At 39.9% G+C, this 19,460-nt stretch overlaps 1 long non-coding RNA gene across 1 annotated transcript in view; it reads left to right on the forward strand.

Annotated features, from left to right (window-relative positions):
• The window catches only part of LOC126456694 (uncharacterized), a 33,826-nt gene extending 15,976 nt beyond the window's left edge, over positions 1-17,850 (forward strand). The window contains exon 2 of the long non-coding RNA XR_007585376.1: positions 17,723-17,850. This is a non-coding gene — a long non-coding RNA (uncharacterized LOC126456694). The remainder of the gene's footprint in view (positions 1-17,722) is intronic.
• The last annotated feature ends 1,610 nt before the right edge of the window (positions 17,851-19,460 follow it).

Below are 19,460 nucleotides of genomic sequence, written 5' to 3' on the forward strand. Positions count from 1 at the left end.
CAAATGGGCATCTGCCAACTCCGCATTTGTAAACATTACACTGACTGCAAATCCACGTTCGTGATGAACGCTAACCTGTTGATGCTTCGTACTGATGTGCTTGATGCTAGTACTGTAGAGCAATGAGTCGCATGTCAACACAAGCACCGAAGTCAACATTACCTTCCATCAATTGGGCCAACTGGCGGTGAATCGAGGAAGTACAGTACATACTGACAAAACTGAAACGAGCTCTAACATGGAAATTAAGCGTTTACGGACACCTGTCCACATAACATCTTTTCTTTTATTTGTGTGTGAGGAATGTTTCCTGAAAGTTTGGCGGTACCTTTTTGTAACACCCTGTATATCGAATCAAGAAATGGGCTGATCTGCAACAAGACAAGTACCTAGCGGACATCGCGACAACATCTGGTGCACCATGGTCTGTCAGAATGGCGACGATTGATACTGTTTCCCTTGAAGCGGTGACAGAGAGAGAGACACACTGGTGCATCAGTAACACAGGGCACATGATGTGCTCCATGTAGTCTTTTTAGACGAGTCCCAGTTCCACATACAGCATCACAGTAGACGTATTGGTGACTGGAGGCTCTGAGGAGAACGAAGATTGCCTGATTTCATTCTTCGTCTTCATATGGGTCCAATACGTACCACTATGTTATGGGGAGTGTCCACCCGGTAAACAAAATGATCATCTCTGATTCACATAGCATTTCTGGCCAGTGACTGTATCCTTTTTTTGAGGTTTCTATGATATTATCTTCTAACAAGGTAAGGCAGAACTACATGGTGCCCATGATGTGCTGAGATCTCTCGATTTGAACTTTGCTCCAGCCAGAAAGTCCTCTGTATAGGTTTTGTATGTCCATCCTTATGGTTGATGGTCTGAGGGACTCTAGCCGTTCACTTACATAAAAAATTAAATGCCTACAGCCGTAATTTTGATGTTATTTTATTATATTTGCAACCAGTTTTGGTGACTCATTGCACCATCTTCAGGCCTTAACTGACGCTGTGGCGGTGAACTACAGTTGTATACACAGTCCCATCAGTGGCCTATATCTATGAACTGACTTCTATGGAATACTGTAAAAGCGATCTTCTGTCTGCAATCATCAACTACCAAATGAATCAGGTAGGGCCTGAAGATGAGGTATTGAGTCATCGAAACTGGTTCCAATATAATTAAATAACATCAAAATAATGGCTTATAACATAAGTTCTCACTTAAAACATTTGATCATTTGATGCTCAGAGATTGATATACCACCAATCACAGCCACTACAACTGATGAATAATATCATAAAGTTGAGGCAGCAAGGAATGACATACCCGCATCTGTCGTCCAAGTTCAGTTCGACTTGATACCCAGAATGATTACAGTCATTGTTGCTACTATAGATGGCGGCTCTGTGCACTAAATTTCGCAGCCCAGATACTCTCACTTAAAAAACTTGCTGCTATCTTTGTCTATGTAGGCAAATCACAATATGAGGACTGGCCTCAAGTGACATTGTAATAGTATATCTATGGGGCCTCCAGAACATCGTTCAGGTTTCTGCCACTAGTAGGTACTGCAGCCACCAGAGTCGAGAAGTTGTTATCAGCGAACTCTCGACATTGAAAGATGTTTCTTAAAAAAAAAAAAAAAAAAATTATCCCTAAAGATCCAAGATGGCGGCACTTCCCATCACGTGATCATGACATCGCTTCCAGCCGAGAAACAGCGAGACTCCTTTCATACGTATAGCATTAAATCTTCAATATTTGGGTATGTGTTGTTTCCAAACTGGTTGAGGGTATCATATCTATAACAGAATCATGAATAACCAGGCACTACGCTACCGTACGTTTTGGGAGGATGTTTTTGTTTGCATTTCAATTCTCATGTCAATGACACACGATTCCATTTTTTCTTCATCTTGCTGTGAACAATCGTTGAAATATATGTGACATTTCTGGAACTCTGTATGACTCATGAGCGGATTTTTCCTTAGCGTTCACTCTCGATATTTCACACACTTGCACAACACGCACTGTGCTAAAATCGAACTGAATAGTTCTCTTCTGAATATTTAGGTGAATTCAGAGATACCTTCAACTCTATGTCTACTGTATAAAACATACTGCAATTACTGACGAACACATTTCCTGTTAGTCCGAAAAGCTGAAATTTTGCTGTTTCGAGCGTTGCATTTCCGTTTATCCTGCCATGTCCATGTACTAACTTCTGGTGCAACACGTACGAGAACAGACAGAGAATAACGCTAGTATATTTTACAGAACTGTGTTTCCTGTTCTTCTTCCTCTTCGAATCAGTTTTTTCTCTTCAGACACAACATGCTGGCTGATTACTGTGCCCATTACGTTTCCTTGAGTGTAGACCGAGCGAGGTGGCGCAGTGGTTAGCACACTGGACTCGCATTCGGGAGGACGACGGTTCAATCCTGTCTCCGGCCCTCCTGATTTCGGTTTTCCGTGATTTCGCTTCAGGCAAATGCCGGGATAGTTCCTTTGAAAGGGCACGGCCGATTTCCTTCCCCATCCTTCCCTAGTCCGAGCTTGCGCTCCGTCTGTAATGACCTCGTTGTCGACGGGACGTTAAACACTAATCTCCTCCTCCTCCTCCTCCTTGAATGTAATAGAACAATTATTTCTTCACCGTCGAAATGTACAAGATTTTCGTCTTGATCTATGATTGCGATACTTAACTCTGAAACATGTCGCACCACAACTGGCATGTAAATGGGAGAATTTGGTGATTCCACAGTCCTGTATCCAAGTGGTACTGCAGGCCAGAAGTGATATGTGTAGGGTAGCGGCACAGTGGAATAAGCGCCCAGAAATGATGCAGTCAGTGTACAGGGTTTCAACATTCTGAATATTTACGGATGTTCTGCTGTCGTTGAGGATTATTTTTCAACTACATCTGTCTCAAAACGTGAAACTGAGCTGATGGTGTCATCCAGCTTGTAAGTAGGCTGTTTAGGTTTTTATGTTGGTAACACCAGGTAGCGCTCTGTATGAAAATCAATGACTATGCTGTGTGCAATCTGTGGCTGGTTGGCATTGTTGGAATATTCGCTATTGTAGTGTTGGGCAGTTGGATATGAACAGTGCGTAGCGTTGTGCAGTTGGAGGTGAGCCGCCAGCAGTGGTGGATGTAGGGTGAGAGAGGGCAGAGTTTTGGGAGTGGACGATCTGGACGTGTGTCCGTCAAACAAAAGAAATTTGTAAGACTGGATGTCTTGAACTTTTGAACACTATTAAGGTAAATACATTGTTTGTTCTCCACCAAAATCTTTCATTTGCTAACTATGCCTATCAGTCGTTAGTGCCTTTAGCAGTTAGAATGTTTTATTTAGCTGGCAGTATTGGCGCTCGCTGTATTCGAGTAACGATGATTTTTGTGAGGTAAGTGATTCATGAAAGGTATAGGTTATTGTTAGTCAGAGCCATTCATTTGTAGGGATTATTGAAAACTAGATTGCGTTGCGCTAAACATACTGTGTGTCAATTTAGTGATTATCAGAATAAGTAAAGAGAGAAATGTCTGAGTACGTCCAGTTTTGCTCAGCTATTTGAAAAACAAATAACGTAGAAGTTTACCAGCACTGTCATTCTTAATTTTTCTAAGGGGATGTTTCAAGCTTAAAACAAACATGAAGATTACTCCACATCTCGCACTGCTTGAGAGTTTTATTGTAACTGATGCTCACTTTCAAACATAGTTTTTTCCTTTCTTCTACAAAATCTTCTCCGTTATATTGTCTGATTCTGTCTTCCTCAACAGGGCGGAAATGATGTCATTGAGTTCATAAGTTCCTTTACCTTAAAAGGTAAATCTGTCCAGAAATTCCGGAACACCTATATGATTATAAAAGTAGAAATTGTTGTTGCTCGGTATTCTGATGAGATAAATTTAGTACGGGGTTAAAGATGCAGGCTATAATCGAGTTTTTAACAGACAGGCTAAATGTTACACTATGTTCTATGACAGTATTTCTGAACCTTTTAAAATACGCGTAGCCTTTCCAAGTAAAAATATTCTGGCGACTCCCAGAACCATAATAAAAGTATGTCAGTGATTTAAAAGGCAACGTATTTAATTTTCTTTCTATTGATACTATACTGATCGAGAAATCAAGTGCAGTGTGAAAAGAGTTCGCAGTGCTCGGCGGAGAGAGATATAATTCTATTCTTTGGCGGAAGAGGCGTGGGAGTGTGAAGGGGTCAGCGGGGAGAAAGGCACGCGTTTTCCGTCACTACATTCAGTTGTCCGAGTACGCCAGCAAGTACGGGCATGATTATTGTCTTCGCGCTTCGCTCTCAGCGAGCATAAAATGGGCAAGTTTCTTAAAAGATCTGTGCAGCCCGCCACGTCTGGTACAAGTGGCAGTGGCAGAAGCGAACCAAAATCGAAAAAAAAAATTGATTTTATGACGACAATTATCTGAAGTATGGTTTTACTGTCATGAACAATACTCCTCAATGTGTAATTTGCGGCGAAGTATTGTCACGTGAGAGTATGAATTATCAAAGCTTCTGCGTCACCTCTCAACTAAACATTCCAAGGAAGCTGATAAACCGTTGGATTTAGTTGAAAGGAAACCGAAAACACTTGACCAGCAGCAAACTACTATGATTCAGGTAATAAAATTGTAATGTTATCTGTTGATTTAAAATAGTATTAATTTCTCTGATTTTTTATTCGTTTTCCTGATTTAACAATTATTTTTTATCTGATTTTAAGTATCCAGTGCCAACGAGAAAGCGTTACTAGCTAGCATCCGAGTCGCTAAAGCAGGGAAGCCGCATACAGATGCAGAGAATCTTATTTTGCCAGCAGCCCTGGATATGGTTGAAATTATGTTAGGTAAGCAAGGGGCAAACAATCTAAAAAGCATACCACTTGCTGATAATGCCAGTGAATGCAGAATAAACGATATGGCCGGTGACATTCGAGAACAGTTGGTCGAAAAATTAAAGAAGAGCCCACATTTTGCTTTGCAATTTGATGAATCTACTGATTGTGCTCAATTTATAGTATTTGTGCGCTTTGAAGCAGATGAAAGTATCATGGAAGACATTTTATTTTTGCAAAGCACTCCCTGCGAACACTACTGGCCAGTCTTTGTATGACATGTTTTTAGATAGCACCCCCAATTACGAGACTGATTGGACAAAATGTATCGCCATTTGTAGTGATGGGCTAAAGCTATGACTGGCAGTAAGAGTGGGCTTGTCGCGAAATTAAAATCAATAGTCCCAAATTTTTCGTGAACACACTGCTTTCTTCATCGACTAGCTCTGGCAGACAAGATTTTAATTTCTGATTAAAATGATGTGCTTAAAGTGGTGGTCAATGCTGTAAACTCTATTAAAGGTAAAGCGTTGCATATTCGACTGTTTAGGATCATTTGTGAAGAGATGAGTTCGCTCCATCAACATCTCCTTTATCACACACAGGTCCGGTGGCTTTCCAAATGAAAGGTATTGACTTGAGTTCTGGAACTAAAAGGCGAATTGTTAGTATTCTTACAAGATTCTAAATCTGAATAGGCGAATTACTTTCATGACCCTGTTTGGCTATAAAAATTAGCATTTCTCGCGGATCTTTTTAACCACCTATATATTTTAAACAAGAGCTGCCAAGGGAAAGAAGATAACATTATAACAGCTAGAGATAAAATCAACGGATTCCTCGCAAAATTTAGTTTGTGGTCAACGTTTTTACCAAAAATGATGTTTGTGTCTTTCCCATGTATTCAGATGATTGTCGAATAAATTGCGATGGTCCAGTCAGTGGTACTAAATTCTCACAATCCTTGCATGATACAGAGCTTGAATAATTTGGAAGAGAAACTGTTAAGTTACTTTCCAGAGCTGAGCTCTGACGCTGACAACGGTCTTACATGGATACTCAATCCTTTTTTAGACATGTCAATACAACTGACTGATCTGAGCACGATGACGAAAGAAACACTCGTAGATTTGTGAATAAGCGTTCTCTTCAATGGTGAATATAAAAACTAAGAACTGAAATAGACTTTAACTGGAGCATGATTTGGTGATTTGTGTCTCAAAAATAGAACCACGATTTGCCAGATTATAAATAAATAAACAGGCACAGCCTTCTCATTGGAGCTGTTATATTTTTATTGTAATCAGATCTGCAGCCCTCGCTTACTTTCATCTGGATAAGTGGCACCAATGGCAGATATCGCTGGTGTCGCCCTATGAATAAAAACTGTTCAAAACAATAAAATCTTAATAAGTGTCAAGTATGCTTTTAATAATAAAAATAAGAGATATTAGTCATCAGGCATCAAATTGCAGTTGTGTCGATAAAGCGCTGTACATTTGCGTATAATCGCTGGATCGTACCAGTATTGTTATTGACTTTACTCTTGACGGTATGGCTTATGCTCCGCAGGAAAGAAATGACAATGAAATAATAGAAAACGGGGAGGAAAAAAGGGCGTAATGTTTTACATCAGTGTTATTACTATTATTATTACGACGAACAAAGTACATTAGACGCTACGACATGGACAAAGCCGCCGACAACGCAGTATTCAGTTGTACTGTTAGCGACACTCCTCGCGTTGCAATTATTGTAACCGATACCTCCGCTCGGGTCTCCTCGACGACGTTGCCAAATTCTCTGTTACGGTGTTGCAAGCAAGACTCAGGTTACTTCATGGCCTTGAAATACCTCTACATGAATTCCATTTTAGATATGTCGTCGTTAACCAGCACGAATTCAATAAAGCTGGCCATTAACCAATACGTAGGCAGATGTTTCATTCAGCTAGCCATCTTCCGTGTTTATGACTCATTCTGAAGAGAAGGTGAAAGCAAATGTCTTTAAACGGCTTCTTGTAAAAAAGGGTGTACATTTTATAAATTGTTTTAGTATTTTTCGAAATGGAGTGCATTATCCTCCAACAGGAAAATATGTTTCGCATAACGAGTGTTTCGCAATGCAGGTAAGACTCGGGAGTGAATTATCGTCGTTTAATGGGGTCCCACTGCATAGTCAAGTTGCAACAAGATTTTTTTTCGACTTTCTCAAAGTTACTTATTGGATTTTCTTCATTTACTTATCGATCGGTTCCTGAAAACAGATATCCAGTTTTGCTTTTATTTATCGTTAACACGGTGTATTTAGTATAAAACAGTCTAGATTATGCTCAATTCAGAATTAATGTTAAACAAGGAATTATGTAATTTTAATGAAAAATAATTACCATTTCCATTGGCCTATGTTTTTGTGTTAAAGAACCCCTAGTTTTGAGACATGTAGCAGGATGGTTATTTCATGTACTTTCATTCAATTACAAAAGAAGACAATATTTCTTTTTAATTAATTGCGACAATATGTAGTATATATTTTTACAGATGATGGTACTAGTTTTTTGTAAGATATTTTTCAGCTCTTTTATAAAGCTCTATCGAAAAAACAATGATTCACTTCACGCCAATCGCCACAATTAACTACACGAAAGAAATTAGAAATTAACCAGGTGACCAGCAACGACGATTTTGTGGGAATCCCGATGAAGCCACAGAACCAGGAAAATAGAGACAACGTCAACATGCAATGTGAGAATTAAAGTCTGAGTTGAGCTCAGTCATCCTAGATCCGCTGGGCAGAAATTGCTGCACTTCCTGCCTTGTCTCACTGCTGCCAGCTCTAGCGATCAGTTGTTTGGTTCGAAGTTTGTTTCTGAAATGCATTTTAGTAACCGTGGTGCCAAATCTTGCATGTGAGCTTTGTGCGTTTTGTTGCAGCCATTTTGTATCACATTTGAACCTGAGCGTCTTTTAAATGCGCTTTCATAAATTGTTCTCGTTCCGTGTGATATTTTTATTACAGCAGATGATAGGCACGTAAACTAAGTTGTCAGTAACACACAAGACGCTGTCACTGTACCGCCGTTCCAGCCCGGAAGCTGATGTGGTCCTTTTCCTCTTCCTGCAATCCTCAGAGGTAAATACTATCCGTACAAGACTTAGCGACTCTCGCCGCCCTAGTTCCATTCCGCAGAAGTGGGAAGAGATCGATAGAGATCGTGTTGCTTCTGACTGCTGCAAGTGTTTGCGTGTTTCAGCTCTTCAACATGTTTAAATTAAATTCGTACCAGATATGAACGTGAGGGAATTTGCAAGGTGCTTTCCCAAAACCTTGCCACTTCCGTGTGACGCAGATGATCGTCATGAAACATACGTTACCAGCCATGCTGCAACTGGGTTCTCTTGCGACCGCGACCCCCTGAACAAGGCTTTGCGAACCCGTTAGGAGGTCGCGACCCACAGATTGAAAAATACTATTCTGTCAATGCGTCCTAAAATACTTGTTAATTTATCTAGAGCTCAGAAACTTTAAGCAAAGATGACCACATATCTGACCTTCAGATGATTGAAATATATTGTAACTATACTTGATCGTATAGTTTTTGAAATGCCTCGCCATTTCCAGAGGAGGTGGTAAACTGCGAAACTAGCAAAGTAAAATACAATATTACTCTTCTTCCTGTAAAATAACCGTTGTGAAGAAATTTCACTTTCCATCTAGAAGTTAACAATTGTATTCTCATATCTTTTAAGCGTTCTGGGCAAAATATCTCTCCTGAACAACACCCGAAGAAGGGTTTTACCACTTTTTTTCCACAATATTCGAAATCAATATTGGTGAGCGCTCTTGTTGGGAGACTGCTTAAGGAGAACTTTTTTTTCATCAAATAGAGACCAAGTCTGTTTTTCCGTATAGTCCTAAATAGACGCCATTCCTTTCAGGAAGTGCTCTTCCCTCCATGTTTAAACCTCAGCTAACTGTTCGTGAGCAGTCTTTGCATCATTAAGTGCCTTAGCAATGGCCGCTGCTACACCAGGTAATCCTCCAAGCGCTGATAACGCAGCGGATATTGGAATGAGAGATAATACTCCATCTGTTTTGGTGATGGGTATTATAAGCTCTCTGCAGAGCAATTTTCCTGTGCCGGCCAGAGTGGCCGAGCAGTTCTAGGTGCTACAGTCTGGAACCGCGCGACCGCTACGGTCGCGGGTTCGAATCCTGCCTCGGGCATGGATGTGTGTGATGTCCTTAGGTTAGTTAGGTTTAAGTAGTTCTACGTTCGAGGGGACTGGTGACCTCTGAAGTTAAGTCCCATAGTGCTCAGAGCCATTTGAACCATTTTCCTGTTGGAGCAACTTCTGAAGCAGGTTTATGAGCTTTTTTTCACAGCTGTTATGAGATTACTGTCCAGCTTAGTACACTTCAGACTACTTTGGACTGCTTTAATTATTCTGTTCATTACATTCTCTGCATTCTTCTTCTTTTCCATTTTTCGTACTTATATCCATTTTAGCTTTCAATGCACCAGTTACTGCTAAAGCAGCTATTTTTTCACTAAGCTCGGCGTCTTTTGTCATAACTCTGCACAATGCTCTTTAAGACAGAATCCAGTCTACTCAATGTCCATTTGACAAAGTATCTGGGTACACTGCATAAGCGATGTCACGTTCCTTGTATGTGCTTATAATGGATTTACTCCCACATCTAGTCTGTTTGCTGTTTTTTCAAATCTATTTTTGGCCCACAGTATGAGCAACCAGTTAAGGACGGATTCATCTTGATTCTTCTTAGTCTTCCTCTTCTTCTTCTTCTTCTTATCTGCAGCTCGAATTATACATCATGAGTGATGTAATCAAAGACAAATAATTCTCATATATTAGTTGCTGCAAGGCAGAATAATCCTTAGTATATATGAAATGCAATTCAAAAAGCATGCACTTCAACTTCCCACTAGTCCTATTACTGACGAAATCAGATAACCACAAACTTGGCGACATATTTTCAGGTTCAATTAGATGCATTATATCTGGCCCTTCAAAATGTCGAAAAGCAAATGATTATTAACCTTCTCCTTCATGAAGATGATCTTGTATTTAGAGAGTGTACATATAGTCGAAACTACTTCAGCAATATAAATATAAATTTCTTACACAAGTCCTTAAAAACCATAATAATATTGAATGCTTCACATTTTCAGGTAAGGAGATTGTAATGCAATCCTGTATAGGGTTGGTGCTTTCGATTTTTATATAATATTATTTCTGATAAGAAAATTCATATGATGGTATACCTTTCTGTGAATCACTATAATGGTGCAGACAGATTTTATCTACGTGAGACATATAGCAAAACTCTGAAACAATTAATTAGAGACAATGATAACATAATTATTCTTTTCAAGCAAGAATTCACCGACATTAACAAAGATATGACTTTTAATCCATTCCTCAAAATATGTAAACGAGCATGGGGTTAGAAATGCACAGAGGATTTTGGTTATTAGCAAAGTGATGATTTTAATAATGAGCTTTATCATGTTAATTTTGATGACAATATTTGATTTGGTATCAATTGCTACACACCTAAGCAGTGGTATAAATTGGGACAATTGCTTATAATCTGTTAAGATGTTCACAGAGCATTGTAGTTGTCAACATGTCTCTCAGTTCCACTGGACAAAATGTTAGCCTCAAAAGTCAGCTGTTGAAATCTTGATGAAATATTTGCTGAAAACTGGTGTTATTGCAAAAAAGACAAGCTGAAGCTGTGTCCGTACTGGAAAGAGCATTTACACCCATTATCAATTCTTAGAGATATTGGTGTAGTTATTCCTGCAGAACAAGAAGACAGATCAAGGCAAAGGAGATGGTTTTAAAGAAAAAGTGTGTATGACAGAAGAAGAGAAGATGATGATGATGGTGATGGTGATGGTGACAGTGGTAGTACTGATGATATGATGATGATATGGTGTGCTATGATGATAATATGATATGATACGATATGATGGATCTCATATGGGGATTTACCAGTTTCCTCCATCAGATCAGTAGCCCCGTCATTGGAATTGGGAAAACCTTGCTGACTTTGCCACCATTAGAGTTGGAGGGTAGTGAGGAAATAAAATACCCACCATGAAAAAATAACTGGACTGGTCCTCCAGGTTGGGAGTTAGGTACTGGGCTGAAAACCTGTCCCATAAAAATATGACTTGTTACTAAACATTAAGAAAATGCCTCAGAGGAAAATAGAAATAAGGAATATAGAAAATGGCTTACGAACAAGGACTTATGATTTGAAATGTGGAACATTAGGACTTCCACAACACCTCGAGTTCTCAATTTCTGTCAGAAGAGCTCGACAGATATGAAGTGGATCTTGTAGTACTGCAAGAAAATAGATATCCAGGAACAGGAAAACTGGAAACAGACAGGCACACTCTATATTACAGAGGATCGGAAATTGGAAGGTGGCAGAAGGGAGTAGGTTTTACAGTCAGCAAAAGTTTGGCAGTGCCAGTAATTGATTTCCAACCGATTGATAATAAAATAGCTGTCATGAGACTGATAGGTAGATTCACAAATATAACAATAGTTACAATATATGCTATACCTGAGGAAGCAGAGGACGAAAAGAAAACAGTTTCTATGAAATTCTCGAAGAGATAATTAATAAAACACCAGGATATGATGTGAAATGCATTATGGGAAATGCCAATGGTAATGTTGGAATGGAGATCATCTGGAACGAAATAGCTGGAACTGAAAGCCTACGAAGCTGTGCAAGTGCAGCCAACCTAAGGGTTATGAGCACACACCTTCCATGGAAGGACATTCACAAAGTAACTTGGATATCACCAGATGGAAGACCAAAAAACCAAATAGACCATCTCCCAGTAGATCAAAGATATAAAAGCAGTATAATGAATGTGAAAATCGTAAGGGGAGCCAAAGCAGCCACACACCATTATCTAGTCGTAGCAAGGTTCGCCAAAGAATAGCCATAGAAAAGCCAAGGGGGGGGGGGGGGGGGAAGAGCATAACAGACCATAACATTGACATAGGCAGACTGAAGGATAACACAGGAGTCTGTCATTAAGCTACAAGACAAAATTGCTGTTCTAACAATGGAAGACAATCTTGAAATTGAAGTCCACTGGGAATTGATAAAATGTGGAAGAAGCAGCACTAGAAGTATGTGGAAAAAGAAAAAGAAGGAAGAAAAATCGCTGGTTTTCAGAAGAACATGAGTAAAAAGTGAAAAAAGAAGAGATGCGAAGTGAAGACACCTACAAGAAGATACCAACGAAATTAAAGAAGCATTTGCAAAATGTTAATAGTGCAACTAAAAATTTTCGCAGAAGGACAAAGAGAGAAAATGTGGATAGTTTAATCAAAAGAGCAGAGGAGGATTAAAGTGCAGGGCATGAAAGAGGTTTTTACAGATCATTCAGATTTTTCAGAAAAAGATAGATACCATGAATGTATGGCATTAAAGCTAGAAGTGGCAACACATTTCTGGAAAGATCCAAAGGTATGGAAATTTGGAGTGAATATTTTGAGGAGCTTATAAACGTTGAAGATAGAAGTGCAGAAATGGAGCAACAACATGATTTTCAGAGTGTAAATTCCTTTCTTGGAACCGCCGACTGTGAAGGTGACAATAGACTCAATGAAAATACTAAAAAACAACATCAGCTCCAGGGAGAGATGGCTTAACAGATGAATTACTTAAGAAGGGAGGAATAAAATTTGCAAAAGAAATACACAACTTGTTACGGATATGTGGAATGAAGAAAGAATGCCAGAGGAGAGCACAGAAGCGATAATTATACCAATTCATAAAAAGGACGACAAACAACAATGCGGGAACAACAGAGGCATCTCATTCATTAGCACCGCCTAGAAAGTGCTCTCTAAGATCCACCGGAAAGAATTAGAACCATATTTAAAAAAAAGATAATAAATGAGAAACAAGTGGGATTTATGAATAATCTTTCAACTACTGACAAGATATCCATACTGAAAGAAGCCATATCCAAATATTGGGAGTATAACAAAACAACAGGAATACTATTCGTTGATTTTAAGAAAGCCTATGTCAGTATATCCAGAGACAAGTTGTGAGAGAAAATGCAGAGATTCGGAATACTAAAGAAGATTTATAAATCTTGTGAAAGTGTCACTTAAAGGCTCGAAAGGGGTAGTGAAAACGGATGGAGAATATTCCAAGGCATTTGTCATAAAGACAGGAGTCAGGCAGGGAGATGGAATATCACCTCTATTGTTCAAAACTGTAATACAGGAAGCGCTGGACACAGCAAGTGAAGCAGAATGGGAAATTAAACTAGAAAAAAATGAACATACTTGCCTTTGCAGATGACTCAGAACTAATCACTGAAAATCTGGATGACCTTAAAATACTGGTAAAAAGACTCTTTCACAAAGCAAAGGAATCTGGATTAGAAGTAAATGATGAGAAAACAACATTTATGATAGTCGAAAGAAATTACAGAACAAAAAGATGGGAAACTCTGCAGACCCATAACCACATGTCTGAAGAAGGAGATGAGTTTCAGTATCTGGGGGTAATAGTAAACAACAAAACTATAAAAAGGTGAGTATCAAAGCTGCATCCAATCAAACTACTGTAATCTAAAAATTTTTCAAGACGAACCACAGTAAGTACATATAAAACCATAATCAGACCAGTATTGCTATATGGGGCAGAAATATGGAGAAGAGATAAATACACAGAGAGAAAGATAGACGTTTTTGAAAACGAAATCCTGCAAAAGATATTTCGACCAATCTATGAGGGAGGAGAATAGCTAAGAAGAAAGAACAGGGAACTCAGGGAGCTATGCAATAACCAGATGTAGTTGCGGTAGCCAAGACAAGAAGATTAAGATGGGCCACCCACGTCTATAGAAGAGACCAGGGATCTTTACTGAGAGAAATTTCAAAGAATAAACCAGAATGACGAAGACCTCTATACAGGCCGAAAATGAGATAGACGAACCAGGTTGCGAAGGATCTCCAGGTACTGCGAGGAAGGAGAGAAGATACCGAAGACAAAATACTATACAAGAGGCTACTTGACGAAGCCAAAAACCGACTGCAGTTTGGGGGCCTGGAGAGTAAGAGTAAGTAAGTAAGTATGATACGATGGATATGATATGAATATACACTCCTGGAAATGGAAAAAAGAACACATTGACACTGGTGTGTCAGACCCACCATACTTGCTCCGGACACTGCGAGAGGGCTGTCGAATGGCGCTAGCTGCGCAGCATTTGTGCACCGCCGCCGTCAGTGTCAGCCAGTTTGCCGTGGCATACGGAGCTCCATCGCAGTCTTTAACACTGGTAGCATGCCGCGACAGCGTGGACGTGAACCGTATGTGCAGTTGACGGACTTTGAGCGAGGGCGTATAGTGGGCATGCGGGAGGCCGGGTGGACGTACCACCGAATTGCTCAACACGTGGGGCGTGAGGTCTCCACAGTACATCGATGTTGTCGCCAGTGGTCGGCGGAAGGTGCACGTGCCCGTCGACCTGGGACCAGACCGCAGCGACGCACGGATGCACGCCAAGACCGTAGGATCCTACGCAGTGCCGTAGGGGACCGCACCGCCACTTCCCAGCAAATTAGGGACACTGTTGCTCCTGGGGTATCGGCGAGGACCATTCGCAACCGTCTCCATGAAGCTGGGCTACGGTCCCGCACACCGTTAGGCCGTCTTCCGCTCACGCCCCAACATCGTGCAGCCCGCCTCCAGTGGTGTCGCGACAGGCGTGAATGGAGGGACGAATGGAGACGTGTCGTCTTCAGCGATGAGAGTCGCTTCTGCCTTGGTGCCAATGATGGTCGTATGCGTGTTTGGCGCCGTGCAGGTGAGCGCCACAATCAGGAGTGCATACGACCGAGGCACACAGGGCCAACACCCGGCATCATGGTGTGGGGAGCGATCTCCTACACTGGCCGTACACCACTGGTGATCGTCGAAGGGACACTGAATAGTGCACGGTACATCCAAACCGTCATCGAACCCATCGTTCTACCATTCCTAGACCGGCAAGGGAACTTGCTGTTCCAACAGGACAATGCACGTCCGCATGTATCCCGTGCCACCCAACGTGCTCTAGAAGGTGTAAGTCAACTACCCTGGCCAGCAAGATCTCCGGATCTGTCCCCCATTGAGCATGTTTGGGACTGGATGAAGCGTCGTCTCACGCGGTCTGCACGTCCAGCACGAACGCTGGTCCAACTGATGCGCCAGGTGGAAATGGCATGGCAAGCCGTTCCACAGGACTACATCCAGCATCTCTACAATCGTCTTCATGGGAGAATAGCAGCCTGCATTGCTGCGAAAGGTGGATATACACTGTACTAGTGCCGACATTGTGCATGCTCTGTTGCCTGTGTCTATGTGCCTGTGGTTCTGTCAGTGTGATCATGTGATGTATCTGACCCCAGGAATGTGTCAATAAAGTTTCCCCTTCCTGGGACAATGAATTCACGGTGTTCTTATTTCAATTTCCAGGAGTGTATGACATGGTATGATGAAATGGTATGATGTGATGGAGATGATGAGATGTTGTGATGAGATAATATGATGATGATGATGAGATGATATGATGATCACAGTCAGGAACATGGTGATGGAGATGAAAAAGAATCATCTAAGAAGATTATGCCCGAGGTATGGGGTAAACTGGCAACACCAGTACACCAGTACACAGAATGCTTGATACTGTTTACAGCATCAAATATGATCTGATAGCAAGAGTGTGGGCGATTAATGATTCACAAGTAGATCTTGATGGGGATGATTTAATAATTTGCTATGTAAAATACTAGGGAAAGAGGGGATTATGCAATCTATTGTTAAAAATTAAACCTTCTAAATGCAGTTACTCAGTACAAGATCTTGAAAATTATGTTGCAATTCTAATGACTGCTAATGCTTGTAAGCAAAACTACTTCTGCTTCAGAGGCCTCAAATATATATCATATCATATCATACCATATTGTCATGCTTCAGAAAAAAGTGATGCTGAATCACACTACAGATGATGACATTATATTAATATGGGGGATTACAAAATTATGCTTCATGTTCATGATTTGAAGACATTCTCTACTGAATCTCCAGCACCTATCAGTTTCGCTCACAAGAATAACACATATGAATCAGTGAAATAATTAGAGTTCCTGCTAGTTTCTATAGCAGTAGGCAAATACTCACAGAATAATGAAATAATATCTATTGAAGAGGAGCTTCATGAAGCATTGGTTATTGTTTGAAGTTGATAATGGCTGCCAAAAATAAAGTAAGAGACTTCATTGCAGAATGGGAAGTAATTTATGAAACCGTCCCACAGTTGAAAGATGTCTGCAAAAAGTATATTTTACAGATTTAAAATAAATTCGCGTAATTAGTGTATGAGATTTTGTAAATCAAACAGCACACACTGGAACTAGGAAATAGGTAGCAAGAGACTGTATTCGATTTCACAGGAGAGTTGAAAATATAGGCCGAATTGTAGAGCCAATATTTCATCCACATAACAGAGAGCAGTGTCTGAGGGAGCAACAGCTAGGATGTCTATCTTTGCAGAGGTGGCTAGCGAGCACTGATGGGTGTTTTGTCAACTGAGACACGACCAGGATTGTGTTATTATAAGTGACTTAAAGAGTAGATAAAAAAAAATTGCTACAAATTATGGTCAGCCACAGCATGCAGATGCAGAATCCCTTGAATATTTGTTTCCTGTTGCAGAGATTCAACAAGCAAATCCAAGATCATTTCCTTCATTATGCAGGTATCTCAGAACTTGCATGCCTCAGAGATGGTGTTCCTTCGGAATGTGGAAAATCTGAAATACGAGATTTACATCAACAAGACAGGACTTGCTGACCAATGTTTACTAATCTAATTTTTAGAACTTGCTGATTCTGCATAATGATGTGCTATAAAACCTGGAAGCCTCACTGGAGTAGCTTGTAAGTGTTCCTGCACTCTCAGAGATTCCATCATCATCATCATCATAGTCACTGTCATCATTCATTGCTTTCTTCTTTCTCCATGTAAAATTTAAATACAACTTGCACTCTATACCATTGATACATTCTATAAATTTCTCTTGTCAATTGGTTTTTGTAACCGAGAAGGTAAAGCTTATTCTGCATACATGTCATAGAACTTGAAGCACCTGGTTTTCAATGGAAGTGCAGTAAGCAATGAAAGATTATCAGCACTGCAGAAGGGGCAACAGCAACCAGTACTCCATGTAAGATGTGTCAACAGTAAATTTGAGGTGGTTCTGGTTCATGTGAAAGACAGTATAATATAGATGGCATCAAGATTCTTGAGCATCAGTGTTGGTGTACTTGACTTACTCAACAGTGGTTCCATGTATGTGACTCATCACAGAAGACTGAATAACGTGGACACAATTGATTTCGAAAATAGTGATACTAATTTTCTTCATATATGCTAGAAAGAAAAAACTGTGTATACAAAAATGTCAATTTCTGTTTACAAAGTATTGCACAGAGGACCTATAAGAAATATTTATGTTAGATCACTGAAAGAATATTGTTGTGGCTCCTAGTTTAATCCACAACAGTGTTTAGTTCTCACATATAAAGTCATTGGCTTAGTCTGTGATCTAAATGTTTTTTCAGAAGTGAATGGGGACATAATACACTAGCTTAAGAGAGTGCTTTACAGATTACAAACACATTGTTATTTTCAAAGTGTACAATAGCTACACAACACTAAACTGTTTGTGTTTCAGTATAACAAACTGTTTGATTGTTACATTAAGGCTGTATTATTCATACTGCTTACAGTTTACCCAGCTGGCCGGTGTGGCCGAGTGGCGCTTCAGTCTGGATCCGCGCGACCGCTATAGTCGCAGGTTTGAATCGTGCTTCGGGCATTGAATAAAGCTAAGAAATAAATAAAAATTAAAATTTAATGTTTACAAGTTAATAATTTGACCACCTCCTTCTTTTCCCAAAATTCTTGCTTGTAAATTGTTTACATAACAACCTGTAAAATGATTCATATTGACAATGAATTTTTTTCCCTGCTAGCAGCTGAAATTAGCAACAAAGCGTTGGTTTAGCAGTTTTGTTGACTAATGATGTGCACATAATTTCTCTCATTAAGTGTAGAGAATAAAGCACTTTGCATCAAATATGTTATTGTGTGAAAGTTCGCCACGTATCTGATGAGGTAACTATAATAAAAATTTTGTGTGTCAACGTTTTGGTCATTTAGTGTTGCTGTATAGTCTCATCATTCAGGACATAAAATGTGAACAGTGAAAGCAAAAGATCTTTTGCACAGAGTTAAGATTTTTGAGAAGCAAAACTTGTCAGCAGACTTAACAGCAGTACAGAAAGCACACATGTAAACACAGCAGAATAACTGTGGAACTGACCTTGCAGGGAAGGGTTGGAAGGTACAAGGCAATAGCTAACAATGAACGATAAACTAAACACACACACCCTGATGTAGTTACATAAATGGTAATTGTACTTTTTCTATGTAGCAGAACAATTTGACACCTTGTCCCCATGGACATGGAAACTGTGACGCCAGTTTAGTATTGAGCTCACTGTAAATTATCTACCCTTTATTGTGAGATGTCTCCAACTTTGTAAGGACAGTGAAGCTCCAAAGATTAAATACTGCCACATCTAAGTGGCCTGTATAACTCATTAAAATGGATGCTTAGTGTAAAATATGCAAAACGACAACGAAACTTGGAGCAAAAATAAAGTTATACTACATGTAATATTTCGCACAGCTCGCAAGCACAACGAGGCATCGAATACACTCGACACTTAACACAAGACATTCTCTGTAAGCACTCACTTGTATGACCACCCTTCGTCACTATGAATGCTAAACAAATGCCACAACATATATTAAAACGATGTTAGTGTCTATAATGTACGGTATGTAGATGTAGATGAGGAAGTTAAGTTCTAATGTTTAGTGGGTCACAATCAGGAATAACATTAGAGATCCTACCAACCGTTTATGATGCTACCGCTTAAACATTCGATTAATATCAAGTTCTCAACCACAATGTTCATGTTCGGACCCCCAATGTCCAAAGCTTAAACAGTTGGCAGTAAATATTAGGAGGTATGGTGCTTCAACATTGGAATGTGGCAGCGTGATATTGACAGTTCGCAAAGCCGATGACATCGACGTCTTAATACACAGAAAACAGAGACGAAATAATGTGATTACGGCAGTTGATCCAAGTGTGGCGTTCTGCAGTCAGAATACTGGAATGATAAGCCCCTAACCATGGTTAATGTTATAAGTATGCAAAGAACAAGGAAACCTGAGATGTAGGACCTTGAAGCCAAGAAACGAAAACAAGAGTATACGGCTTAGACTACATCTGAGTCAATGCATTGTCTGTAAACAGTACAAAACAAGAACACCGTCCTTCTTTTATATTCTTGCACAGTAAAACGATACCGCAGCATAAGAAAGGTACATGTTTCTACCAAAATATAACGTTAGGTGTCTCTATATGTGAGAAGTCACCTCTAAAATAACATT

This window comes from Schistocerca serialis, chromosome 2 (genome assembly GCF_023864345.2).
Source record: "Schistocerca serialis cubense isolate TAMUIC-IGC-003099 chromosome 2, iqSchSeri2.2, whole genome shotgun sequence".
Taxonomy (NCBI): Eukaryota; Metazoa; Arthropoda; class Insecta; order Orthoptera; family Acrididae; genus Schistocerca; species Schistocerca serialis.